The 21,053-nt window shown below is 42.1% G+C and overlaps 1 pseudogene; it reads left to right on the plus strand.

Moving 5' to 3' along the window:
- The first annotated feature begins 6,855 nt into the window (after window positions 1-6,855).
- The window catches only part of LOC138153137 (non-homologous end-joining factor 1-like), a 194,676-nt pseudogene continuing 180,478 nt past the window's right edge, over window positions 6,856-21,053 (plus strand).

A 21,053-nucleotide genomic window follows, 5' to 3' on the forward strand; every position in this document is an offset into this window, starting at 1 on the left:
TCTGTCTCTGTCTCTCTGTCTCTGTCTCTGTCTCTCTGTCTCTCTCTGTCTCTGTCTCTGTCTCTCTCTCTCTGTCTGTCTCTCTGTCTCTCTGTCTCTGTCTCTGTCTCTGTCTCTGTCTCTGTCTCTCTCTCTCTGTCTCTGTCTCTCTCTCTCTCTCTCTGTCTCTCTCTCTGTCTCTCTCTCTCTGTCTCTCTCTCTCTCTCTCTGTCTCTCTGTCTCTGTCTCTCTGTCTCTCTCTCTCTCTCTCTCTGTCTGTCTCTCTCCCTCTCTCCCTCTCTCCCCTCTCCCTCTCTCCCCTTTCCCTTTTGACTCATTATTTGCTCATGTGACAATCTGAAACCCATTAACACTCTAAACTCTGAATAGTGTTACGTTAATAAGACAGATGTGTCCAATAATAGCCTCAGAAAACTCTTCATGTGGCCAAAAACAATCCCATTATCCCATTACATTATGAAATTGTGAGGCTTGGGAGAGTACAGCCAAGGTCTCTTGACATCCTTTTCATCTATGACTCAAAATACTACTGTCGGTGCCCCAAGATAGGCACTCCAATAATAACTGAATTTTAAGACCTGTTTGGTTTTCTACATTGATTGAATTAGCAGGATAATTTCCTAAATCTTACTCTACTCTGCGCAGTCACTGCATTTTCAATTAAAAAAAAATATTCTGAAGGCAACCTTTTTATTACTTTCATTCAAACAAACCCAGTGAAGTTAATGGCATGAACAGCAGGAATCTTTAGGTTATGGTCAGTCTCATCCTACAACCAGATTTACAAACTACAGTCAATCAATTTTACCAAAAGTTAGAGTTGAAGAAAATCTAGAATGTGCTGCTGTCAAATACCAAGACAGATGGTGGAGGCTCCTTTGTTTAAATCGCTCTAACTTAAATATAAGTCCCCCTCCTCTTAATTGGAACTCAACAGATATGGAGACTAGCCAAGCACTACTTTCTGAAAGTTAAATTCCTTGGTATACTGGAAGAGTATACTTTTTTTTTTCTTTTTGGAGGGTGGAATACAGGGCAATTGTAGTTAAGTGACTTGCCCAAGGTTACATGGCTAGTAAGTGTTAAGTGTCTGATGCTGGATTTGAACTCAGGTCCTCCTGACTCCAGGGCCAGTGCTCTATTCACATAGCCACCCTTGGAAGAGTATTTTAAAGTCATGCTTCATTTTTTCTTTTATTCTATGTAAATTTATTCAAATTATACTAATCTTTCCTCAGAGATCTTGTTTTTTCTAAAAGCTCCTTTGCTCATATCAACTTTTATACTGAATAGTGTTAATATGAATTGTTTTGAGAACTTTATACCACTCTTTGAAATGACTGGAGAGGTCTTGAAAGTCATGAAACTCAGTTTCAGAATAACTGCTCTACAGGCTGTGGGTTGCGGATCTCTGGCCATGGAGTTCTGAGGAGTTCTTGCAAAGGTTATGCAGGTCCCCAATATGCACTGTGCAGGGTAATTTTAATCTTTATTTGGTGAGAACACAATGTGCAGTATGATTAATGGATTTTGTGTGAAAAGCTTTATAATATGCACGCCTTATTTTTTGCCTAATAAGAAAAAAATTCTGATGTTTTGCTGTTACAATAATATAATATGAATTCATTTGAAATATTGTTGAATTTGTAGTGTTCTTTGACCATTATGCATTTTCTCCAAGAATATTCATTTAACATTCATAAAACAGATATTTATCAAGCACTATATATATATATATATATATATATGTGTTGCGGGCGTCTGCCTTCACAACAGATCTAGACGACTAGCCCCACGGCCCTCTCACTTACCCATCCCGGGTCTTCGGTCGTCACCGGCCCCTCACGGGGAAAAACACCAGACAGAAGGCGGAGGAGTGAAGCGGGGTGGTTTATTCTTCAACAGTTACATGGCGGAGAGAGAGAGAGAGCGCCCTCTCACACAAGAAAATATATAGCGAATCCGAGCCAATCACATCGCAGTTTTACATTTATGGCCTTATATGGTGATCACCCCCATATTCATTCAAAGCAACCATGGCACCACCCAAAAACCCCTCCCCCTCCCCCATCAACTCCCCCTTTATCTTTAAAGCAAACGAAAATTCTATATGCCAAAAGAATCGGCAGTGCAGACTGCTAAGCTTCTCGCTACAGGCGACACAGGTGACCATGCTTCTTGCCCGAAGGACCACGGAAAAATCCCATTACCACTCAGGGGTCCTGTCCCAAGGACTCTGACGTGCGGTGCGGGGGCCTCTGGCTTAGGTCACCTCCGATTCACTCGAACCTTACCCGTCCTAGGACACCGACACCCTGGGTCCTGTCTTAGGCGGCCGAGGAGGGAGGAGTTGCCCGTCATGGAGTCACCCCCGTCTTACCCCAGGTGTCACACGTCCTCCATGGCCTGGAACCATACCTGAGGATCTCCCCCCTCTTGGAGGGTAAAAAGGGCCTGTTGGGTCAGAAGCATGTAGCCATCCTGACGGCGCCGTAGCTTGCGAACACAATACAAAGCAAAATAATTACAAGAACAAACACCACGGTGGAGGAGGTTAAGCCTCCCCACTGTGAGAACCAGGTTGTAACATCATGCAGCCACTTAGACAGTCCGGAGAGAACGGCAGGATCGACAGAGGTGGAATTCACCACTGCAATAGCCAGTCTTAATTGTCTTATCTTCTTGCTTGTAAAGTTGAGGCGGTCAGACCACACAGCCTCCTGAGGAAACAGCCCGACACATGGTGACAGTTCCAGATCGACTGTGGGTGTGATTTGAAAACATAACGTCCCATTAAGTGATATTGTCCTGTTACTTTCCACCGGCCTAGTGTCATTGTTGAGGTGCAGAACAGGGAGCTTAAGGGTGTTGTTAACTGTAAATAAACGAGGAAAAACTTGTGCCGAAGAAGTCACAGGCATGGGTCTCGGGAAGGTGGAAAGCAGTCCCCAGCGTAATTCCATCACGGCATTCTCAGCAAGGAGACCCAAGATGAGGAGGGTGAGTCGACAATCTGAAAGATAAGAAGAACAAGAATTCTCCTCACCCCCCAACCTGTCGGGGGTGGTGCCTTAATCAAGATCCCTAACTTTGTGAAGGGGCACCCATTGCTGTACCGCTGTTGGGTCATTATTTGGAAAAAAGGAAAGGTGGCCGGGCCTTCTTCCAACCACTTTTACAGGGCCATGCCATTGGCCCTCCTTGTATTGATCCCTAATTGGCTCCAAAATCTGGGCGACATAGAACTGGCAGAGGGTAGGGCTATTAGCCATTCCTTGGGGCAGAACCTTAAACTGAAACCTCTTAGAGGGAGCCTGGAAATTTATAGAGGGTACAGAAAAGGCAAACTTCTCCCTGTCCCCAGGGTGCAGGGGAATGCTGTAAAAGCAGTCCTGGATATCAATGACTGCGATATGCCAATTTTGGGGGATAGCTACGGGCATAGGTAAGCCAGGCTGTAATGAGCCCATCGGGAGCAAACAGGCATTTATAGCTCTGAGGTCTACGAGCATCCTCCATTTTCCTGATTTCTTCTTAATGACAAAAACTGGGGAATTATATGGGCTAAAGGAGGGTTCAATCCTATCATCCTGCAAACGGGAGCCAACAATTTTTTGTAAAGCAGTGAGCTTCTCGGCTTTAAGGGGCCAGTGCTCAACCCAGACCGGGCGGTTATTTGTCCAGGTCAATTTCGGGGCGAAGCTCAAATCGAGAGTGGTCCCTATCCATTTCCCGGTAAGCAGTCCGGGGTTACTAAGGAGAGTTGCATTTGCGCAAGGACATCCCGCCCCCACAAAGCATAAGGCAGCTCGGGGAGACACAAAGGAGTGAACCTGCCTGCATTATCATCCACCGACCACGAGAGGGCACGAGCCGATCTCTGAGCTTTCTTGTTCCCCCCCACTCCCTGGACCGGTGTGGATGTAACCATCAAGGGCCATTCTTTCCTCCACTGATCCAAATTAATGACTGAACAATCAGCCCCCGTATCAATGATCCCTAAGATCGGATAATTCTCAACATGAATAATCAAAGTGGGACGGTTCAAAGTGATGGAACGAGCCCAATTCAATTGGCAAGGATGCTGGGATGAGGGGCTGAAGGGAAACGCCTTAGCAATGATCTGATCAGCCCGTATGGAGACGGGGGTGCAGTGTGGATTAAACAGGGTCAACATTGCCTCCATATCCTCTGCTACTTGGGTGGGGACCTCAAAGTCAGGAGAGCCTTCTAGGCCGGTCACTACAGCTGGGTGGAAAGGCAACTGGGCAGGGACTGTTATCGCCTCTCCAGGGGGAAGTGTAAAGATGGAGGGTTGTTTTCCAGGAGAGGCCCTGACTCTTACAAACTGAGGATAATTGCCGCTTAACGAGGATGGGGGAGGGGCCCTGCGGCTGGGCCCCTCCACCCGCCGTTTCCCTGCGGTTGAGATCCGGGGGAGACCCCGGTCTCCAAAGGGGCTTGTTCGCTGCCCTGTTTATTCTTGGCGCGACAAAACCGCGCTATGTGGCCAAGGCGTCCACAGTTAAAACACTTAGGAGGTGTTCCCCTGGAGGTGGCTTTGCACTGGGTCTTATAATGGCCGTATTGACCACATTGAAAACAAGCCTGCTTGCCGGGACCTTTCTGGGCTGACGAGCTGAGTTGTTGTATAGCCGCCAAGAGGCTCTGTTCCCTCTCTGTATTCGAGACTGTCAATTTTTCCAGCGCCTCTACAAGCTGGCGGTCCCTATCCTGGGCAGTGCAAACCAACTGTGCAATAGGATTTTCCGGGGGCAGGTCCATTAACTTATCTATGACGTCCTCCAAGGGGGCCTCCGATGGCAGGGATGCCACCGCAGCTGCCTCCCTGGAGCGCAAGCCTTCCTTAACCAACTGCTTAATGAGTATGTCCATCCCAGGGCCGCTGCCTAGGGTCCTATGGACCGTCTCCTGAACTTGGTTAACAAAAGAAAGGGGGGTCTGATCAGGTCTTTGTTTCAGGCCAACTAATTTAGGGCCCCCTGTCATACCCTTGGCAGAAACCTTCTCCCAGGCCGCTATGTGTGCGGCCTTGACATCATCTAATTCTAACTGCCCATAGGCTGCCTGCACGGCCGGGTTGGAAAAATGGCCAGTGCCACAAATTAAGTGCTCAGTGTCTTGAGGGGCCCTGCCGGGTCTAAGTCGGGCCAAATGCCTGGCCTCCCTCTTCACTTGTGCCTGGAAGGCAAGATGCATAGCAGGGTCTAGACAGGACATAGCTAGCTCGTCAAAATCCCCCGGGGTCCAGGGGTGAGCGGTCACTAGGTTCATAAGTAGCCTCCTAACATAGGGTGAAGAAGGGCCATACTTAGTCACCGCCTCTTTGAACTCTTTCAGTGTCTTATATGGGATGGGAGAATGAGTACGCTGACCCGTAAGGGGATCAGTGAAAATGGGATAGACATCCCAAGAGGCGAAGTCCACCTCCGCGCCCGCCTCCGCCGCCACACGGAGGCTCCGCCTTATTAACCCCTCTCCCTCACAAATATTCGCCTCTCGCCCTTTCTCATAATGAGGAGGCGGGGGCGGAGGGCAGGGAGGGGCGACATATGCGGAACTAGCAGCGAAAGACCGGGCAGGACAGTAATTGCCTGGCAAACAGGAGGTGCTTGGTGGCAAGGCGGAGGTAAAGGGCGCGGAAGCGGGGAGCACGCCCCCTGCATCCGTTTCCCCTTTGTTCTCCCGTCTCTCCCTCCTCTCCCTACGTGAGGGAGTGCCCTTCCGGGTCCCTCCTCTCTCCCTCGATCCCCGGGCGCCCTCCTGGCGCCCACTCCCTCCACCCTCATCCTCCCCCTCTGAACTGCTAGCGGAACTATCCGCCGCCTGATTCATTACCACAGCTCTTAAGTCCTCCCACGGATATTGACCGAAGCCCCCTGGGTCCTTCAATTCCTTATTCTTTCCTTTTTCTAACTCAAAATCTGACCTGGCTAATGAGGAGCCCACCTGTGTGGCCAAGGACCGGGAAGCGGCAATCGGGGAAGGATTCAATGCCGCGTCCACTATCTTAAAAACCGAAAAATCAGTGGGTGTTAGCGAACCAGGGCAGCCATTCTCAAAAGCTGCCATCTGCTGTCCCACAACTCTCCATCTATCGGCCTGTATGCCGACATGCCTGACCCAAGGGCATATGTCCCAGATCTTATCTATAAACTCCCTACAGGTCTTAATGGGGATTTTTGCCCCCCTTTGGGCGCAGAGCTTATAAAGTTGCTCCGCTATCACCCCCTTCTCCTCCTCCTCCGGCCTAAATACAGGGATACTATGCCCTGTTCCCATCCTATCCTCTTCCCGAGGCTACAGTGGCCTCGAGGCTGCCTGGCGACTGGAGCAGACCAGCTGCGTCCAGCAGGCCGTCCGCCAGCTAGTCGTCCCGAAAGGTCAGCCCCGCGTTGGGCGCCAAAATCTGTTGCGGGCGTCTGCCTTCACAACAGATCTAGACGACTAGCCCCACGGCCCTCTCACTTACCCATCCCGGGTCTTCGGTCGTCACCGGCCCCTCACGGGGAAAAACACCAGACAGAAGGCGGAGGAGTGAAGCGGGGTGGTTTATTCTTCAACAGTTACATGGCGGAGAGAGAGAGAGAGCGCCCTCTCACACAAGAAAATATATAGCGAATCCGAGCCAATCACATCGCAGTTTTACATTTATGGCCTTATATGGTGATCACCCCCATATTCATTCAAAGCAACCATGGCACCACCCAAAAACCCCTCCCCCTCCCCCATCATATATGTATGCCACTATACTAGGCACTGGGAATGCAAAGACAAAAATAAAGCGATTTCTGCAGTCAAGGAGCTTATTATATTCTATTGGGGGAACACAACATGGGTGCAGGTAAGTCAACGCAAAACAAATACCAAGTAATACCCCCAAAATGGAAAGAAGGTAAACAATGGGAGCTGTGAGGGCAGGATTCAGAACAAAGTCTCCTTTAGTTATTTAAGTTACATTCGCTTACAGAAAGCTGTAGAATCCAAGAGGTGGATATGAGAAGAAAGTGTGTTATGAATATGGAAGATCACTTGTGTAAAAACATGGAAGAAGAATATTCAAAGTGTTCTATGAACTTTTTATGAGATTGTGAGACCTGGGAGAATATAGTCAAGATGTCTTTATATCCTTTTCATCTATGACTTAAAATAGTACTGCTGGTACCTGAAGAAAGGGACCCTAAATAATCATTGAATTTTAGGATTTGTTTGATTGTCTACATTGAGTAAATTAAGGATATATTTTCCAAGTCATCCTTTACTCTTTTCAGTCACTATACTTTCAGTCAAAATTTTTTTTCTGAAGGCAACATGCTTTGAAAAAAAAAAAGTATTGATTGAAGAGTAGAAGCACAAACTTGGCATGAGCTCCCACTCCAATCACTTCTAATACATGTAAAAAAAATGACTCTAAATGAACTTTAGAACTACAGAACCCACCAAGTGACAGAAACAAATCTCCTGCTGCAGGAAGCCTGGAGGGCTGACACTGAGCTGGGAGCCAAGCACAGTCCTGTGGGAGCTGTGTGGTTCTGGTCTCAGGGTGGCCCCAACCACCTGCGGCCTGAGCACACTTCAGGAGAGTGAATCACCAGCAGCTGGGGTGGTTTCCAGATTTCTCAAACCATAAGAGCCAAAGACAAAGTAAAAGGTCAGTGTGGAACTCTGTTGGAACAGGTGGGGTGGAAGAGTGTGGTCCAGCCCCTGGCCCCAGGGTGAGAAGCAGCTCAGGTATGGTGGCTGTGCAGCTGCCACCTCATGGCTGCTTCCAGAGGTCCTGGCCTGCAGATCATAGGGCAATCAAACAACCATTCAGAGGTAATCACTCTTGTTTTAACCTGCTTGGATCTGGATTACATTCTTGGGTGGTGATCCTGGGGTGTGTGGCCAGTGAGCCAGAGCTTGTGGGGGCTGTAAAGACTGTAAAAACCTCAGCAATTTGGGACAAAGCACTCTAAATTCTGGAAGCAGAGTTCTACCATGACAAAGAGCTCAAAAGTCAAGTAATTGGCTGGCAATCTGAGCAAGCAGAGGAAACACAAACAGATCATAGAATCCTTCTTTGGGAATAAAAAAAAAAGATCAAGGCATGGAGAAGGAGGAAGACAGCAAAGTCAGAACCCCTGCATCAAAAGCCTCTAAGAAAAATATGAATTGTTTACAAGCCATGGAGGAGCTCAAGAAAGATTTTGAAAATCAAGTAAGAAAAGTGGAGGACAAATTAGGAAGAGAAATGAGAAAGATGCAAGAGAATCATGAAAAGCAAGTCAACAGCCTGCTAAAGGAGACCCAAAAATACACTGAAGAAAATGACGCCTTAAAAAATAGACTAACTCAAATGGCAAAAGAGGCCCAAAAAGCCAATGAGGAGAAGAATGCCTTAAAAAGCCAAATTTGCCAGTTGGAAAAAGAATCTCAAAAGCTCACTGAGGGGAATCATTCCTTCAGAATTAGATTGGAACAAATGGAAGCTAGTGACTTTATAAGAAATCAAGATGCTGTTAAACAGATTCAAACAAACGAAAGAATAGAAGGCAATGTGAAATATCTCATTGAAAAACCACTGATCTTGAAAATAGATCCAGGAGAGATAATTTAAAAATTATTGGACTATCTGAAAGCCATGATCAAAAAAACAGCCTAGACACCATCTTTCAAGAAATTATCAAGTAAAATTGCCCAGATATTCTAGAACCAGGGGGAAAAATAGAAATTGAAAGAATTTACCAATTGCTTTTTGAAAAAGATCCCAAAAAGAAAACTCCTAGGAATATTATAGCCAAATTCCAGAGTTCCCAGGTCAAGGAAAAAATACTGCAAGAAGTCAGGAAGAAACAATTTGAGTATTGTGGAAACACAATCAGAATAACACAAGACCTAGCAGCTTCTACAATAAGGGATTGAAGGGCTTGGAATATGATATTCCAGAGGTCAAAGGAGCTAGGACTAAAACCAAGAATCACCTACCCAGCAAAACTGAGTATAATGCTCCAGGGGAAAATATGGTCATTCAATGAAATTGAAGATTTTCAAGCATTCTTGATGAAAAAACAGAGCTGAATAGAAAATTTAACTTTCAACTTCAAGAAGCAAGAGAAGCATGAGAAGGTAAACAGGAAAAATAAATCATAAGGAACTTATTAAAGTTGAACTATTTACACTCCTACATGGAAAAACAATAATTGTAACTCATAAGACTTTTCTCAGTATGAGGATAGTTGAAGGGAATATATATATACATATATATACACATACATATACATGCATATACATGTATTTATAGGAGAGTGTATATAAATATGTATGTGAGTGTAGGCATATGTATGTTTGTGTATACATAGAGGGCACAGGATGAGTTGAATATGAAGGGATAATATCTAAAAAATAAAATTAAGAAGTGAGAGAGGCATCTATTGGGAGAAGGAGAAAGGGAGCAATAGATTAGGGCAAATTATCTTATATAAAAGAGGCAAGAGAACACTGTTACAGTGGAGGGGAAGAGCAGGAAGGTGAAAGGGAATTCGACAACCTTATTCTCATTGAACCTGGCTTAAGGAGGGAACAACATACACTCTCAATTGGGTATCTTACCGTACAAGAAAATATGGGGGAGGGGATAAGAGGGGGGTGGATAGAAGGGAGGGCAGATTGGGGGAGAGGGTAGTTAGAAGCAAACATTTTTGAAAAGGGATAGGGTCAAAGTAGAAAATAGGATAAGTTGGGAGCAGGATAGGATGGAGGGAAATATAGTTAGTCTTTTACAATATAACTACTGTGGAAATTATTTGGATAACTACACATGTACAACCTATATTGAATTGCTTATCTTCTCACTGAGCGTGGGTAAGGAGAGAAGGGAAAAAAATCTGGAACTCAAAGTTTTAAAAACAAATGTTTAAAAAACATTTTTTTACATGCAACTGGAAATAAGATATATAGGAACTGGGGTATAGAAATCCATCTTGCCCTACTAGAAAGTTAGGGGGGTGATGGAGGAGGATATAAGAGAGAACAGATTGGGGAAAGGGGTATTCAGTAGGCTTGCTATTTTGGGGTGGGGATAGAGGAAAGATGGGGAGAAAAAATTGTAACTCAAAATCTTGTGGAAATGAATGTTGAAAACTAAAAATAAATAAATAAATTGGGAAAAAATGTATTTCTGAAGACAACATATTGTGTTATATGCTGTAAGGTATTGATCTAAGCCTAATTTCTACCAGACTGATTTCCAGTTTTCTCAGCAGTTTTTATCAAATAGGAAGTTTTCCCTGGGATAACATTTTTTCTTACTTTAACAAGCACTGGGTTGTTGAATTTTATTGTTTCTGAATCTCCTTTGTCTACTCTGTTCCATTAATTTATCTCTACTCTTTTTTGTTTTGTTTTGTTTTTTGGAGGGCAGTTGGGGTTAAGCCACTTGCCCAAGCTCACACGGAGAGCAAGTTTTAAGTGTCTGAGTCTGGATTTGAACTCAGGTCCTCTTGACTCCAGGGCAGGTGCTCTATTCACTGCACCACCTAGCCTCCCCTTAATCTCTATTCTTTAATTAATACCAGATGGTTTTGATGACTGCTGCTTTATAATATAGTTTGAGGTCTGGAAGTGCTATTCCCCCTTCATTCTTACTTCTTTTCATCATGTTCCTTTATAGTCTAGTTCTTTTGTTTTCCAGATCTCTGTTTTTTCAAAGCTTTTGTTTTTATCAAGCTTTGTAAAGTATCTCCTTGGGAATTTGACTGTTATGGCATTAAAAATAAAATTAAATTGGTAGCATTGTTATTTTTATTATGTTGGCATGACCAAACCATGAGCACCTTCAGCTATTTAGATTATTCTTTATTTCCTTAAAAGATGCATTGTACTTGAACCTATATAAGTCTACTCTGTACTTTGGGAAGCTGATGCCTAGTTATTTTATGCATTTTGTAATTATTTGGAATGGAATTTTTCATTCTATTATTGCTTCTTATATTTTGTATCTAATACTTAAAAATGCTATTGATTATTGAGGATTTCTTTTGTAGCCTTTGACTTTGCTGAATCAATTAGTATCTTTGCTGATTCCCTGGGTTTTTCCAAGTAAACCATTATATCATCATAAACAGAGATAATTTTATCTCCTCTTTACCTATCATTTTAAAAGTTCTTTTCTTTTGTATTAATACCATTGCTAACATTTCTAGAGCTTTATCAAACAATACTGGGGAGAGTGGGCATCTTTGATTTACTACTATTGGAAAAGGTTCTAGTGTATCCCCATTGTATATGATGCTTGCTTTTAGTTTTAGTTAGATGCTTTTTATATGATATTTAAAAAGGTCCCTTTATGTCTATATTTTGTAGGATTTTTTTAGCATAAAAGAGTGTTGTCTTTTGTTAAAAGCTTGTCCTACTTCTGTTGAGATGATCTTGTGGTTTGGGATGTTTTGGCTTTTCATATGGTTAATTATATGGATTGCTTTCCTGATGTTGAACTATCCCTGCATCAACAGTATAAATCCCTCTTGATCATAATGAAGCCAACTCAATTGTAATGGGGATTGTGTGAATGGAATGATATGAAAGAAGACTGGAAAGGTAGTTGAGAGTCAGAATGTGGAAGATTTTATATGCTAAGTGGAGGAGGGAGATGTCGAAGATTTTTTTAGTAGGGATGTGACAAAGTCATATATATGTTTTAGGAATTTCAATTTTGAATCTGTGGAAAGATTGGAGAGAGGAGATACTAGAGGAAGGGGAACCAAGTGAGCTGCTTTGCACAAATCTAGGTAAGAAGTGATAATAGCTGGAGATAAGGAGATGTGTGTGGAGAGAAAAGGACAGATGCCAGAGATGCCATGGATGATGGACAAGAGATACTTGGCAACTGATTGAATATAGGTTGGTGAAGAAGGAAGAGTCAAGAATTTCTCAAAGGTTTTGAGCTTGAATGACTAGAAGAATGGTTGTTCCCTCAGTGGAAATGGTAAAGTTTGGAGGAGCAAAAAATATAGGTTCTGCATGATATGTTGATATTAAGATTCCTAAGGAACACCCAGGTGATGTCCATCAATGCTGGGGTTCTTTACAAAGATGGGAGCTGGACATATAGATTTGGAAGAGATATTGATTGAACCAGAGAGCTGATGAGATCATCAAGGGAGAGAAAAAGAAGAGGAACCAGGACAGAACCTTGGGAAACAACCAAATTTGGAGCTTGATAGGGGAATGACCTAGCAAAGAAGACTGATGACAGTCATGCAAGTAGGAAGAGAATGAAGAAAGAGCAGAATAACAGGCACAAAGGCAAGAAAGACTATCCAGCATAAGGTGGTGGTTGGCAGGGTCAAAATCTGTGGAGGGAATAGAGAGAGCACTAAGAAAAGCCACTGCATCTAGCAATTAAAAGATTTTTGATAACATAGAGAGTAGTTATAGCTGAAAGTTGGAATGAGAAGTCAGATTTCAAAAGATTGAAATGAAAAGGAGTGTAAATGAAGGTAACAAGTGTTTTTGACTCTTTCTAGGAATTTGTAAAAGGAAAAAGAGATAAAGGAAATAAATCAAGGGGATAATAAGATCAGGTGAAGAGGACTGGTGAGATGTTGATGTATCTATTATTGCAGGTGATTGGGGAAGGTGTCAGTGGTTAACAGAGAGTGAAAATAAAAATAAGAAAGAGAATCATCAAGGAATCACTGATATTTGGGATTAGCAGCACTATATTCACTGTGGCCACCTAGTTGCTACTACTCCATTGTAATAGTCATTATATATATTATTTCCCTGATTTTTCTTCATTCTGTGCTAGTTCATATACATCTTCCCATGATTATCAGAATTATTAATAATCATTGCTAATTAAATGTTTAACTTTCTTTTTTTTTGGCCTTTTTTTGGGAGGGCAATTGGGGTTATGTGACTTGCCCAAGGTCACACGGCTAGTTTTTGCGTTAAGTGTCTGAGGCCAGATTTGAACTCAGATCCTCCTAACTCCAGGGCCGGTGCTCTATTCACTGCACCACCTATACACCCCCGATGCTTAACTTTCATAAGGATTGAACTCCCATTCTTTTTCCTTTATTTGCAAATATTTCATTTGGCTAGTTAATCACTCAATCAATTTGGGAGGCTTTTTTCTCCCCCAAAATCAGGGTACTAAATTAGACCAGAGATTTTCTCAAGGTCATGTCCTAATTAAAGCCTTCTCCTCCCACTTCAATCCACAGTCATCTCTGCCTTCACAGAAATTGTATCAAAATTAGTTTTCTGTATCAGTCCATATACAGATTTTAAGTTCTCCATTGATGTCTTACACTTTCTTGCATCCCCTTTGGTGACTGATATGGGGGGCATTGTAGAGAGTAGGTGGTCAGGAAATATTTGTCGAAAGAATAACTATGATTAATCTAGCAATTTTGGACTAAAATTGCTGAACAGGTTTCTTAAGTGGGAGCTCATATGACATGGTGGCAGGGAAAGAAGGAAAACTGATAAGGAAGGAAAAATGATAACTTTATTATATATTTAAAAGGAACAGCAAGTTGTACTTAACAGATTTGCGCTTTCATGGGCAAATCATTTTTTTTTTTGATGTTGTACTACTTTATGGAAATGCTTGTTTTATTCCATGAATTAAAAATAAATGAATTAAAAAAAAAAGAAAGAAAAGAAGTCTGGATTTTGAGCCAGAGAATTTGCATTTGAATGCTGATATCTAATACCTGTATGACTTTAGGAAAGTGGATTAACCTTTTTCAGCTTAAGGTTCCTCTTCTATAAAATGAAGGGATTGGCTTTGATCATAGAGGTCTAATCCCAATTTATTTGTATGTGGCATCCTACTTCTACCCCTACCCCCAGAGAAGAATGGCTTTTATATTTTTTTGGTAAAATTGAACTTTAGTTTAAAATGGAAAAAAACATTTTTAGCTTTTGTACTATGTAAAACAGACTTTAAAGCTGTTGATCCTTGGACTTGGATGTGCTCTAAGGAAAGTTTCATGTCCAAATCCTCAGAGTTATCATTGCTAAGTCCTCATCTGAATTATTTCAGTTTATCTCTTCACCAAGATGTTTGAGCTAAATTTGTTTTTGTTTAGTTGATTACTCATGTATGACTCTTTGTGACCCCATTTGGGGTTTTATTGGCAAAGACAATTAAGTGCTTTGCCATTTCCTTCTGTGCTCATTTTACAGATGAGGAAACTGAGTCAAACAGGGTTAAGTGACTTGCCCAGGGTTTCATATCTAGTAAATATCTGAGTCTGGATTTGAACTCAGGTCTTACATCCCTATAAATGCATTCTCTTGAGACATCTTCACCATCCCAACTTCCACAGATCAGGTAAGATAATTTTACCTTTTCATTTTTCTCAGTTGTGAAGTTACAAATTTTCTGTAATTACATCAATTCTTTAAAACCAGAAGAAACTCAAAACCACTTGGTCCAAATACTTCTTATTACTTATAGGTAAGTAACTAAGAAACATAGCAGAAAAGTTGTTGGTTGGGAAACCTTAACAAGAAGGCTCAGGGGCAGCATTTTTTACCTGGGAACTTTTCTTAGGAGAAAGGTACTTAACTAAGATAAGCTTTATTGCAGAAAGCTGATTAGCAAGTTAATCGTCTGTACTATAGATGTTCTAGCTGTATGTAATGGCTCCTGGCAAGGAATGTGGAAGTGACATTTGAAACACACACTTTCTTCATTTTGTCTGGTAACTTCCCTTTCAATGTGCCAAGTTGCAACTCAACCTGTTTGCTACCTGGACTCTGGGTGAGCATTATTTCCTTGGCGGTCTGCAATATTTCAAGAGGGCTCTTGTTCTCTTAGAGCAGCTAGGAATCAGGAAGACTCATCTTCCTGAGTTCAAATCCAGCCTCAGATATTTGCTATCTGTGTGACCCTGCACAAGTTACTTAATCTTGTTTGCCTTAGTTCCTCATCTGTAAAATGAGCTGGAGAAGGAAATGGCAAACCACTCCAGTATCTTTACCAAGAAAACCCTAAATGGGGTCATGAAGAGTCAGAGAGGACTGAAACAACCAAATAACAACAACGAATCTGTTCTCTTGTATGTGATCTGTGATGTCTTTCCCAAGTGTCCATCTAGCTCTCCATAAACAGTCTTGATAGTGGGGAACTCATTAAACCCAAGGTATCTCCTTCCCCTTTTTGGAACACTCACATTAGTGGGAATTTCTTCCATATTTCGAACCAAAATCTATCTCCCTGCAACTTTTATCCACCGGTACTAGGTCTTCCTTTGGGGGCAGAATACACCTTTTAATTAAAATGAAATAAATTTTAAGGCATCAAATTCTTCTGTTTCTCATTTGGTTTATCATATATTACAGATTTAGTTGAAGCCACTAGTATCATTGGATGCCCCACAAATCAGGTCAGGGAAATCCCTATCAGATCTGGCTATTAGAGTCTGAAAAGACCACTCTACTCCACACGTTGGTTTTCTCACAGACTTTTTCTTATTTTGGTCCAAACCTGTGATTTCATTGGCATAGGAGACTCTGGGTGATGACATTCCCTCCACCAAGGCAAGCATTGTGTAACTCATAGTCCTACAGAGTTGCCTTGCATATGAAGAGATAAAGTGACTTGGATCATAAAGCCAGTATGAGTCTCAGACCGGAAGCCACATCTACCTGGTGCTAAGACTGGCTTTCTATCCACAGAACTACATTGTGTTTCACAAATATGATTGGCATAATCATCCTATTGTCCTCTGACTTAGTCAGATCCCACAGTGTTTTTCTGCTATTCATCTTCTTCACAGGTTTTTACCACCATCAGCAGGCTGGTTGTGGTTCATTCTTCAACATTCATTGCTCCATTCTTCCATAACAGCAACAATAGTTAGCATTCACATAGCTCAGTGAGTTGAAGAGTCATCCATCCTAAGGAAACAAAAATCAACTAATTTGTAGTAAAAATGGAGAGCGCTTGATAGAGAGGAGATAGGACTGGAACTGAGCTTCAACTCTGGAATTTTCCTTTGTGTTCTGATTAGTGATTAGCTAATTTGTGACTTCCCTCTCTAGGCCTCAGTTTCCTCATCTGTCCAATGGGGAAAATAATCCTTTCTTTAACTCACAAGGTTGTTGTAAGGCTCAAATGAGATCATGTATATAAAAGTACTTTGTAAATTGTAAAGTGTCATAGGTGGTGCATTGGATAGAGTCAGAAAGGCTCCAGTCAGAAAGACATCTTCCTGAGTTCAAATCTAGCCTCAGACACTAGCTATGTGACCCTTGTTAAGTCACTTACCCCTGTTTACCTCAATTTTCCCACCTGTAAAATGAGCTGGAGAAGGAAATGGCAAACCATTCCAGTATCTTTGTCAAGAAAACTCCAAATTAGGTCATGAAGAATTGGACATGACTGAATGACTGATAGAAATGGAAGATAATGAAAATGCCTTCTTGACAGGTCAATAATAATAATTGTTGTAGTGTTATTGTTAACGAATCTCTAACTATTATTAACGTTTTCCCCTGTTATACTGTGGAACCACTTGAGAGGGAACCCCGTCTAAAAGGTACAAGCAATATTTGGCTTTTCTTTGTCTCCTAACACTCAGCACAAACCCAGCACTCTATTACTCCATGATGTCCTAGGAACTAGGAAGCAGCTGGGATAGAGTGCTGGGCCTGCAGGCAGGAAGACCTGAGTTCAAAATTGGCCTGAGACACTCACTGTATCTTTACACTCTAGACACTCTAGTCTCTTTGCCAAGAAAACCCCCAAACTGGGTCACGAAGAGATTGAAATGACTGATAAATCTCCACTTTACTCTGTTCTCTTAACAAAGCCTTAAATGCTTATGTTGAATAAATAATTTCAGAATGAGCAAAGGTTTAGATAAAGAGAGGGATGACGAAATCTGTTCAAAATAGCAAGGCCTTTGACATTTTCATTTTCAGATGAGAGAAATACCAGAAAAACAAAGTAATATAATAACTACCTTCTCTGTACTGTTCTAAAGTAGCATGTGGCTAAAAAGACCCCAAGGCAATTTGTCAATAGGAACTATAGGTCAAAAGCATCTACATATAAAATGAGATTGGAAACCCTCCTCTTAGTTTAGATCTGCATGAGACCATGGGTCCATTTGGGCCATCCAATCCAATGCCCTAAGGAAGCAGCCTCAGAGAGGCAGGACCAGAATTTGGGCCCCTCACTCTAAATCCAAGATTCTTCTTGAATTGTTTTTATCAGACTTTGTGAGGAAGACTTGAAAACTAGATGTGACCAGCTTGATAGGGAGCTGAGTGGAATATCAAGTAACTTAAGCCATTCTGTTTATCCAGCACTAGCTCCTACCAGTTCATTTGTGGGTGGTCAAAGTTGATGATTGGCCCTCTTATCAACAAAAGGCCTTTTTCAATCTTCACAGGTGTATTGGACAAGCATCTGGCCTATAGACTCCATCCTTCAATTCTTCTACACCCATTGCAGTTATGGGCAGTTAAGACTAAATTGATGGGGCTGCTCACAAATAGCACACTCTTTAGGAAAGAAAATAGGGCACACACAGCCCAGAAGAAAGCCAAGTTATTTTTTGAAACTGAGAGGGAAAATTTAAAAAATAATAAATTTTAGAAAAAAAAATAACAATAATAAAAAGAAACTGTGAGAAGACTCTCTGAAACTGTTCAAAATGTGTTGAGCTATTCATATTCAAAATATGAACAACCTTCATTAGTGGACAGTTGGCCAGATGGGAACATCTTGGCTTTCAATAAGAGTGTTCAGGAATCAGGTTGAGCCCTGGGAAAGACCTTAGCTTAAAAAGCCCAAGATTTCCCATTGTTCTGGAGATGGCCAGTCATATTTACCTGTGTCTTTCCACTGAACTCTGATGACACTAGTGGAGAGAGTGAGGCTAATGACAAGGTATAACTGCCTCACTTAAATCCAATTCACTTGCAAGTCAAGAAATTGCCCTATTGATGTGTTTGGTCCTCTTCAAGAACAAAGGATGTGGGGCAGCTAGGTGGCATAGTGAATAGAGTACTGACCTTGGAGTCAGGAGGACCTGAGTTCAAATCTGGCCTCAGACACTTAATACTTACTAGCCATGTGACCTTGGGTAAGTCACTTAACCCCAACTGCCCTCCAAAAAAGCAAAACAAAAAATCAAGAACAAAGGATGAACAACAATCAGTGAGTAGTAGTAGCTGCAGCCTGGGGAATCAACTGTCGCTTCCTACTTGGGAAATATTGTGGGGACTAATATCCTTACATGTGGTTGCTCTGTTCAAAGGAATATAAATTTTGGTTGTTTTTATTCTTCACAAGGGATCTTGAGACTTGCCCAGATTTTTATTTTTTTTCTTCCCTATTTATTCTATTACTTTACCCCCCCCCCCAAACTGGAACAATTAACACTTTTGTCTCATTTAGTTTTCATTTTGCTTTCTTGAAATGTAGCTCTGAAAAACCAGGCTTTGATAAAGTCCATTATGATTCAAATGGAACTACTTGACTATGCCTTTAAATCCAAATCATTCTGGCTTTCACTGATTGGCCAATAACAGGTCTCATATCCAGACCTCATTATTTGGGTTTTCTTGTCTCTGAGTGAGTGTGAATAGTGATTGTTTCTGTTCTGGTACAAAAATCTGAGTGTTTTCCCATCCCAGACTGATTCTTTTATGAAGGCAAAGTAGGTCATCTTTAGCTTCAATTCTTACCTTGCCTTTAACTACCAAATGGGCAGAACTGATAAACTGAGACCTGGGAAAGAACTTAGCTGAAAAATGTCAAGGTCTCCCACTGCATCGGATACCATTGACAGTCTTCCTGACCAATGTCTTGCCACTGGACTCTGATGACTCTGGAGAAGAGAGTCAGGCTGATGATTCTGCACAGTCCTGCCTCACTTAAATTCAATTCTCTTGTAAGTCAAGACATTTTTCTCCTGATGCCATTGATCTTCTTTGAGAACAAAGGACAAACAAAACAGACAACTACAACAATCAGGAATTGGGAACACCAATGAAGACTATAAATAAAATTAATATCTAACAAAGGAATCACAGAAGCTGCAAAACATTTGTGTTATCCAAGTTTATCTGAGGCATTGAGGACCATGGGATAACGAGGTGGCACAGTAGATAGTGCATTGAGCTTGGAGTCTGGGAGATTCATTTCAGTTCCAATCCAGGTTCAGAGACTTACTAGCTGTGTGATCCTGGGTAAGTTACTTAACTGTGTTTGCCTCAATTTCCTCATCTGTAAAATGAGCTGGAGAAGAAAATGGCAAACCATTCTAGAATCTTGGCCAAGAAAACCCTATATGGGGTCACAAAGAGTCAGACATGACTCAAAACCACTGAACAACAACAACAAAGAATATAGTGAAAAGGCATTCACTCTGGAGTCAGAGAACCTGGGTTCAAATCCCTCCTCTGATACTTTTCACCTGTGTAACCTTAGGCAAGTCACTTAACCTTACTGAGCCTCAGTTTCCTTATCTATAAAACAAGGGGGTTGGATTAGGTGGCCTCTGAGGTTCCTTCTAGATGTAGCACACAAGACCATGTTTTCAAGGGCCCCCTTGGATTTCTGAACAAGCTATCTTACCATTCCTAGGGACCAGAAGGCTTCCAAGCACATACGGGAATGTGGGCTTGCTGTTGTGAGTCACTGGTGAGGACCACCTTCACTCACCCAACAAGGACTCCAGGAGAGTCACAGGAGGCTGGCTTTCTTGAATGATTTTGGACCTTTTTTTATCAGTGATTTTACTTTTCCCTTAGGGCTTTATTCTCTGGTCATCTTCAAACCATATGGTCTTGTTCCCTCCTCCATCTCTAACTGAACAGAGTGCAGTGGCAAGCCCTGAGGTCTAGGTATCCTGAGTAATAAGATTTCTCCATATTGAGCCTGAACCATACCAAACATACTCAGCTCCAGCAATCGTCAGCTAATAAAAGGGACAGGAATTATTATTTTCTTTCTCTTTCAGATTTTTTATTTTAAAACATTATTTCCTATGACTCTGCCAAGCCTTTTTGTTTTTTCTTCCTACTATTTGAAAATCTTGCTCTGCAAAGAATAAGAAAAATCACCACTGATGATAGAGATGTTGGATATTCCATTAAATTCATTTAGGATTTTTTGGGGGAGCCCCCCTTCCAACAACTCATGGGTTTAATTCTAAGCAAACTGCAATTCACTCAATATTCCTCATTCTTCTACCAAAGCTGAGTTTAACTAAAATAGATGAGAAATGTTTCAATAGAGCTCCCTACCTCTTTGACAGGGGCCTTGCTGATGGGCTTAGTTTAGCATCTGAGGCTTCATGGAGGGAATAACTTCCAGCATTAGAAGGGTTTCTACTTTCTAGCTTTTACTCCAGATCAACAATGATTCTTCATTGGGGTTGCCTTTGGAGGGGGGTCCTCAAAAATAGGCTCTTTGCTCCTGAACAAGTTACCCTGCCCTTGCTTGCTGTTCCCTCTTTAGAAGACTGAGCATTGTTGACTTCAGAAACTCTGGTTCTGGCCAGCCCCAACTGGCATGTCGCTTAACCAAACATGTCATTAGCCCTGTCTTGCTGGTACTAAAGCTCAGCTAATTAAGTTTCCAAAGGGGCTATTTGCCTCCAAAACATGGAAGATGGAAAGAGTAACTGAAAGTGTTTCAATCAGGAGATCAGGAGATCGGTCAGGAGGAAAAAAGAACTCTTTGTCCCTGCAGGCATGAAGGTCGGTCACACCTCTCGGTTCTCAAGTACCTGCTTATCCTGTAACTAGCTGGGCAGAGTAGAGCTCTCTGCTGAGTATCTGTCTAGGTCTCGACCCTCGCTATTATTACATGGGAGCCTTTGTCCTTCTCCAGCCAACACCGAGCAAAACATTTTCTAGTTCGGTTGAATTGGAGGTGACGCTCATTCGGTAATCGGACAGCTCTCCTGACTTGGAGAATGAAGCTGAATGACTGTGTGATCATCACTTCTTTTGATCCTCAGTCTTTGCAGTGATTAAGTGGAAAAACAGAGGATATAACAGGTGAACTTGTTAGA

The sequence above is a fragment of the Petaurus breviceps genome, unplaced genomic scaffold, assembly GCF_028583685.1.
Source record: "Petaurus breviceps papuanus isolate PSGF00001 unplaced genomic scaffold, PetGlider_PUasm1.0 90977, whole genome shotgun sequence".
Lineage (NCBI taxonomy): Eukaryota > Metazoa > Chordata > Mammalia > Diprotodontia > Petauridae > Petaurus > Petaurus breviceps.